This window comes from Cryptomeria japonica, chromosome 4 (assembly GCF_030272615.1).
Source record: "Cryptomeria japonica chromosome 4, Sugi_1.0, whole genome shotgun sequence".
Taxonomy (NCBI): Eukaryota; Viridiplantae; Streptophyta; class Pinopsida; order Cupressales; family Cupressaceae; genus Cryptomeria; species Cryptomeria japonica.
This window is the reverse complement of record NC_081408.1, coordinates 748061706-748069042: the sequence shown is the minus strand read 5'-3', so window position 1 is coordinate 748069042 and position 7337 is coordinate 748061706.

Sequence of the window (7337 nt, the reverse complement as noted above, 5' to 3'; positions counted from 1 at the left end):
ACTTGTCTTTCGATTGTATCCCTATTTCAAGAATTTCTTCTATAAACAAATCATATGTTGTAAATTGTACAAGTGGAAGCTTGAACATGCCTTCCATGCTAGCCTTGTTGATACGTTCAACACCATCTTGTGCAACAAATCTTTAGAACTCCATTTTTCTGAATTGAAGAGTGAGTAGTAGGGACAATCTAGGACAGTTACAAAGGTTTTGCAAGAGAGATAAATAGACCTAAATATTATGGCTTAATAATGATCAATAGGTAAATAGATAAGAAACTCTCAATATCAAAATGACTATCTCAATTGTCTTTACTAGAAATGGATAGATCTGTTAATAATGGTTTTATGACTATATGTCAACTTTAGACTCAATCCAAGAAGAGCTATAACTAATATGCGATATCTAGATTTATGATCTCTATAATATAACAATCCAATAATTATGTTTCCACACATCTATACCACAACACAAACATCATGCTAGTGTTCAGCCATAGCAATTGATATCCTAATTATAGAATGTGAAATATGCACATAACTATGAATAAAGATTAAGAAAAACAAAGAAAGATGGTTATTGCAAACATAAATGACTAGTGGACAAGAATTGAATTCATTGTAGATAGTTTTGAATATCAAATTCACTTATTTGTGTGCATTTAGTAACTCATGTACTTGTGGCCAACCATTTATCTCTTTCATAAATCAAACACTTATTAATAACATTAAATGGCTAAGTAATTATGTTTTAGTTGAAATTGAAAATAAAATATTTTATTTTAGGACAACTCACACTATTCCCTATCATATTTTAGACTCTCAGTTTTGTTAGTAGTGGTTTGATGTCTTTGGAGCTGATAATTGCATTTCTTTAGTTATGTTTGCCAGCCTACTCCCAGCCTATGCCAAAATGGGAGCTTTGGAATAGGGTATGGACATCCATCAAAGCATAAAAGATAGAGGAATTTTGTCAGATGTAGTTGCAACTACACAAAATGGATTTGTTGAGAAGGCTTTAGAAACTTTCAAGCAAATGCAATCAGTAGGCGTAAAGCCAAATTCCACGACCATTGCTACTATCCTCCCTGCCTGTGCCAAAATGGGAGATTTGGAACAGGGTATGGACATTCATCGAAGCATAAAGGATAGAGAAATTTTGTCAGATGTTGTAGTTGTAACTGCCTTGGTAGACATGTATGCAAAATGTGGAAGCATAGACAAGGCACGTGAACTATTTGATAGAATGCCTGAAAGAAATGTTGTCTCGTGGACTACAACGATTGCTAGATATGCACAAAATGGATTTGTCAAAAAGGCTTTAGACACTTTCAAGCAAATGAAATTGGAAGGCATAAATCCAAATTCCACAACCTTTGCCAGCATCCTCCCTACCTATGCAAAAATGGGAGCTTTGGAACAGGGTATGGACATCCATCAAAGCATAACAAATAGAGGAATTTTGTTAGGTGTTGTACTTGCAAATGCCCTGCTTGACATGAATGCAAAATGTGGAAACATGGACAAGGCTCATGAATTGTTTGATACGATGCCACAAAGAGATGTGATCTCATGTGAACAATCAACACGCACGTATACGGGAGGAAGGGATTGCTGATACAAATTGAACGCTCACTCCTCAATCATGGTTCTATGGTTTTACGAGATTAAACTAGGACAATTAACCACCACATGTATATTTTTTGCAACATGAAATTAAAAACTAGGGCAATTTGAATCTACCTCCTGTGTGGGATTGCCTTCGACGCGGGTTTGATGTTCTTGGGGGTTGAAGTCGCCAGGGATGCCTACGCGGGATTGCAATCCACAAATGAATTCCCTACCTCTTTTTTTATTTTGTAATAGCCGTTGTCATCAGAATTACAATGAACTCGAGCACTTTTTTTGAAAAAAAGAAAATTCTCATTGCTAATGCTTTCTTCGTCGAAACCAAATGGGTAATTTCTATTGGAATTATGATGAATATGGGCATTTTTTCAAAAAAAAATCAAATTTGGCCACAATATACCTTCTCCATCAGAAACCTCAGTTGAAAATCTAGTCCAAATGTATTAGTGACACATGAGTTATATGGGGGTTGAGTTAGAGGGAAAGCCTCTAACCATGTGGGAAGTGGAATTAACCATTAATGGTCATGTAAGAGCCATTAATGGTTTGGAAGACTTTAGGGGTTAGCTTGTTGGAGACACAAAGCATTTAATGTTTTTCAAAGACTTTGGAGGCTTTTGAGAAGTGACTTCAAGTTGCTTACGAATGTGACAATAATTAGGAGATGGGTTAGGCTAATTAGGAATGGTTAGAAGAGTCTAGAAGGGGATTAGAAGAACAAGTGGGTTTGGTGGGTGAGGGAAAATAGGATTTTAATTAAAAATTAAATTCATTTATTTCAATCAAATAGGTGCAACTTGCATTTGTAGGAGAATGCAAGTGGGGGGGGGGGGAGTTTAGGGATTTAAATAAATATTTTATTATTTATTTAAATGAGGAAAATGAGTTAAATTAAATAAATATGTTTATTTATTTAATTGATTTGGAGTGTAGCTTTAATGAATTAATTTAAATAAATTCAATAATTTATTTAATTAATAGGAGAAGAGTTTGTGTATGAATCAATTAAATATTAATTTAATTAACTGATGACTAATGGTTAAATAATCAAATAAATAGTAAATATTCATTTAATTAAGTGGATAGATTTATGTGACTACATTTTCCCCTCTTTTAGATGGTGTGGTTTATCGCATTGTTTCAAAGAAAGAAAAATAGGTGTGAAGAAATATGCCCCATAAATGTTAATTTAGTGGGTGGTATGCCCTTCGAGAGACGGGACAAAAAAATTTCAAAAAAATTGGGCGATCTGTCGAAAAAAAGAAAGAAGTGGAGGGCAGGTAGAGTAGAAGAAATTAGCAATAATGGTGAAAGAATGGGAGAAAACAGGAGTAAAACGGAGAAATGAGAGGCGTTGGAAGTTCACAGGGACCACGACAGTGAGCGAGGTGAATTAGGGTTAGGGTTGGAGGGTATATATGGAGGGGAAGGGGTAAAAATGGACTCATTTGCACCTATCTCCTTGGCAGTTTGAAGCTCTGATAGTGACATTTTTTGAAGGAGTGAGTAGCAGTCACCATGTCTGTGCCTATAGCAGATCACTGGCTAGAGCGGATCCATCGAATCCAGCGGCTAGATGACTATGGACCAGTGGTACACAAATTTTGAATTTTGTGTTTTATGCATTTTTGTCATTTTTTTTCAAGCGTCCAAATCTAAGTAAGACAATTTTAGTGCTTTTGTCATCTAAAATAGCGCTATTGTGCTGCAATGGCGCTATTGTTTAGTAGTTGTAGTGCGATTGTCAAGTTTAGCATAATTGTGTCATAGGATTAGCGCATTTGAGTAGATGTTGTAGCACTTTTGTCCGGTATTAGCACTATAGTGTAGTTGTGTTAGCGCTTTTGTTGTGTTAGCGTTGTTGTGCATAAAGTGTAGTGCTATTGTTAGCAGAGTAGCGTGATTGTAGTAAAAAATGCCCCAGTGTTAAAGAAAATATCTCTTAATGCCTGTGGTTGATGGATGAATGAGTTGTTTTGAGGAATCATAGCAGCCCCCTTGAGACTAGGTCATTGTGATAAATGTTTGTTGTAGTCTAGGTTTTCCATGATCGATTACCTATTGAGACCCAAAGATACTTGATCAGAGTATCTATTAATAGTTTATGTTGAAACTTAATAAAGTTTGTAACAAAACAACTGATGTGTGTGTTGATATGTGTAGGAGGAGCTTCCCATCTTACAGATGTCAAAGAGGCATCCTGCCACACAGCAGTTGTGGACACAATTGACGAAGGCAGAGATAGATTGTGTCTGTGCGACTAGTTTATATGACATGATGCACTTACCCGTGATTCAGACAAATCGCGAGGTACTGATATTCTTGGTGAAGTGATGACATAGTGAGACATGCATGTTTTACTTAGTGATGGGAGAGATGACAGTGACTCTAGAGGACGTTTGGTGGATTCTGCATATCCTGATTAGGGGGGAGCTGGTTTTATATGATCGCCATTTAGGGATAGCAGCGGTGCAAAGGATTTTTGTTGATGATGTGTATATTGAGGATGGTTTGATAGCATGGGAGGATATAGCGGAACTATATGAGCCTCTACCATCAGTGTTAGCAAGGATCATTGGGGGTTTGTTGTGCCCCAATCGATGTTCACATGGATTGGTTATTGGTTGGGGCCAGGTGATAGAGCACATGATGACTAAGGGGACTCACTACACATGGGGTCCAAGTGTGTTAGCACACCTATACATGGAATTACATGAGGTAGTGTACTAAGAGGCTATATCACTAGGGCTAGGGATCACATTGTTGCATGTATGGGCTTGGGAGAACTTACCAATCACACGGCCAGTATGTTTCAGATTCAGGGTGATAGATCAGCCCTATGTGTGCATGTATGGAGGGATGATGAGCTAGCCCCATTTGGGGAAGTTGGATTTTTGGCAGCAGGCTTTAGATGATTTAGATATAATCATATGGAGGCCATACCTTGAGTGCGAGCCCTCAGAGGATGATAGAGAGGCTCTACCATATGTATTTATGACATATTTTTTTATTGGGCATAAATCCTACTCGGTGGAGAGACAGGTGCCAGGGAGAGTGATGAGGTAGTTTGGATGGAGGAAGGGTTTGTTAAGGGATTGAGGGGAGTATGCACAGGTAGTGCGAGAGAGGTTTTAGTGGGGACCAGTGTTACCTTATGATAAGGCCCTGGTAGAGTTTTGGACCTTACAGGCTAGACCATGGTAGATGAGGCTAAAGATTGTGGATGCAGGAGTGATAGAGGAGTATACATAGTATCGTACTACGCATCTAATTCCATGCATTTCAGATCCTATCGAGCCGATACCAGCTTTTGAGGATGAGAGGAGATGGCGATGAAGGAGGAGAGGAGGTAGGGGTGTAAGAGGAGGAGATGGTGTTGGTGGAGGAGGAGGTGATGGAGGAGAGGGAGGTGGTGGGGGAGGTTTTGGTGGAGCAAGAGGAGGTGGAGGTGGTGGGGGTGGGGGTTGTTAGGTCTCGAAGACAACTGAGAGGGGGGGGTAAATCAGTTGTCCAATAATTCAAACATAAACTAACTTAACCAAAATTAGTGCTTAATGCCAGTAAACCAAACTTTAATGTCGGTAGATAGTTTAATAGTTAATTGCAGTATCGTTAAATTTTAATGCATGAAACAGAAAGACAAATAACACACACAACACATAACATAATTATTTGTACATGGAAACCCTGTAAGGAGAAAAACCACGGTGGAAAGCCTTACCCACAATTAGATGATACTACTGCAGATAGTATGTGTGTACAATATGGAGTTTGCACATGCAGAAAGGCCAACTGCCTAGAGCTCACTACTCAATTACAAGATGGGAGTCATAGTGACTACAATTGGATGATTAAATCCAATAATAATGTACTTCTCAACATAGCATCTTCTTATGTTGGATTTAGTATCGGTTAAGCTCTATTGATCTTCTCAATACCTTCCTTCAATCTTCAGATGATGTCTGTCTGCATGTATAGCTCTTATTATTCTCGCATATACCTTACTCACACTTCTTATATTATCCTTCCTATTCCATATTTTGATCTCACAAATGAGACCTTATATTTATACTGAAACCAAAGACCAAATGTGTAGGTCGGCTTTACAAAAGAGACTACAATAAAATCAATTACAAGTAAATCAATAACCGATGCAATATCCGATACATCATGTCGACTCAATGCATTTACAACAATAAAAAATCATCTCCATAACGTGTCGTGCTGATCTGGAATAGATATTCTTGCCAGTGTATAACCTAGACCTATTTGCCGTTAAAAGAAAATATGCAAACCCGATTAGATCAATAATCAAATCACCAAGACCAAGTCTCCAAATAATGTCTTCAACATAGCCAAGTAATCTCCAGATGATAACAGATCATCCTCAGTGTCGTTGAACAATATAACCTACCAGTGAACTAGATACTGGTGATTGTGCATAAGCCACTGAACATGTCGGTGAACATAACCAAAGGTCTCCAAGTGTTGACAAGTGTTAACAAGTATTGACATCAATGACAAACCCAATGCAACACATCCAAAATACCAAAAATCTCCCCCTTTGGCATTGATGGCAACACAAGATGGAAAAACCATCTAAATGCCAAAAACTAAAAACCAACAATCTCCCAAAGAGATCATTAACCAGAAATCAAAATACACATACAGAGAGTAACAATCTCTCCCCCAATGAATAATCTCTCCCCAAAGTGTTTTTCCATAATATCTCTCCCCCTTTGACATCAAATGCCAAAGCATAAAAACCAAATACAAAAGTTCATAGATCATTTCACAAAATACCAACTACCAATTATTCAACTACTCCCCCTGAGAAGTTGCTCTCCTCATCAAAGCCGGAAAAAGTTTTTCTGTTAATTCTACCGGTTGATGACAAACATCAACTGTCTAAGTCTCTACCAGTAGGGGTATAACCCCAAGCTACTCTCTGAGATATTCAAAAGCTTCCTTAGGCAAAGGCTTAGTAAAAATATCTACAATTTGCTCTTGAGTATTCACATAAGCCAATTTCACTTCTTTTGCTTCAACATTCTCTTTCATAAAATTGAATTTGATTGAAACATGTTTAGTTCTAGAGTGAAATATCGGGTTCTTAGATATGTCAATTGCTGCCATATTATCACAGTAAATGATTATAGGTTCCTTGCAATTTACCTTTATGTCCTTCAACATTTGCTTGATCCATAATACATGTGTACAATTAGTTGTTGCTGCAACATATTGTGATTCTGTTGTTGATAATGATGTACAACTCTATTTCTTGCTCAACCAAGAAATAAGTCTATTGTTAAGAAAAAATGCTCCGTCAGTGGTGCTTTTTTTGTCATCCACATCTCCTGCCCTATTTGTGTCTGTGTATGCACATAGATAAAAAATTTCATCTCTAGGATACCATAAACCAAGATTTGTAGTGCCTTGTAGATACCAAAAAATCCTTTTCACTATTGATTCATGATTTTCTTTAGGATTACTCTGAAATCTTGAAACAATACATACTGCATTCATAATATCAGGTCTTGTTTGTGTCAAATATAGTAAACCTCCTATCATGGATTTGTATCTTGTTGGATTAACAGGTGTTGAATCATCCTTCAAAGATAATTTATCAGTTGTAGTCATAGGTGTACTTACTAGTTTAGAGTTTTCCATGCCAAATTTCTTCAATAACTCCTTCAAATACTTTGACTGAT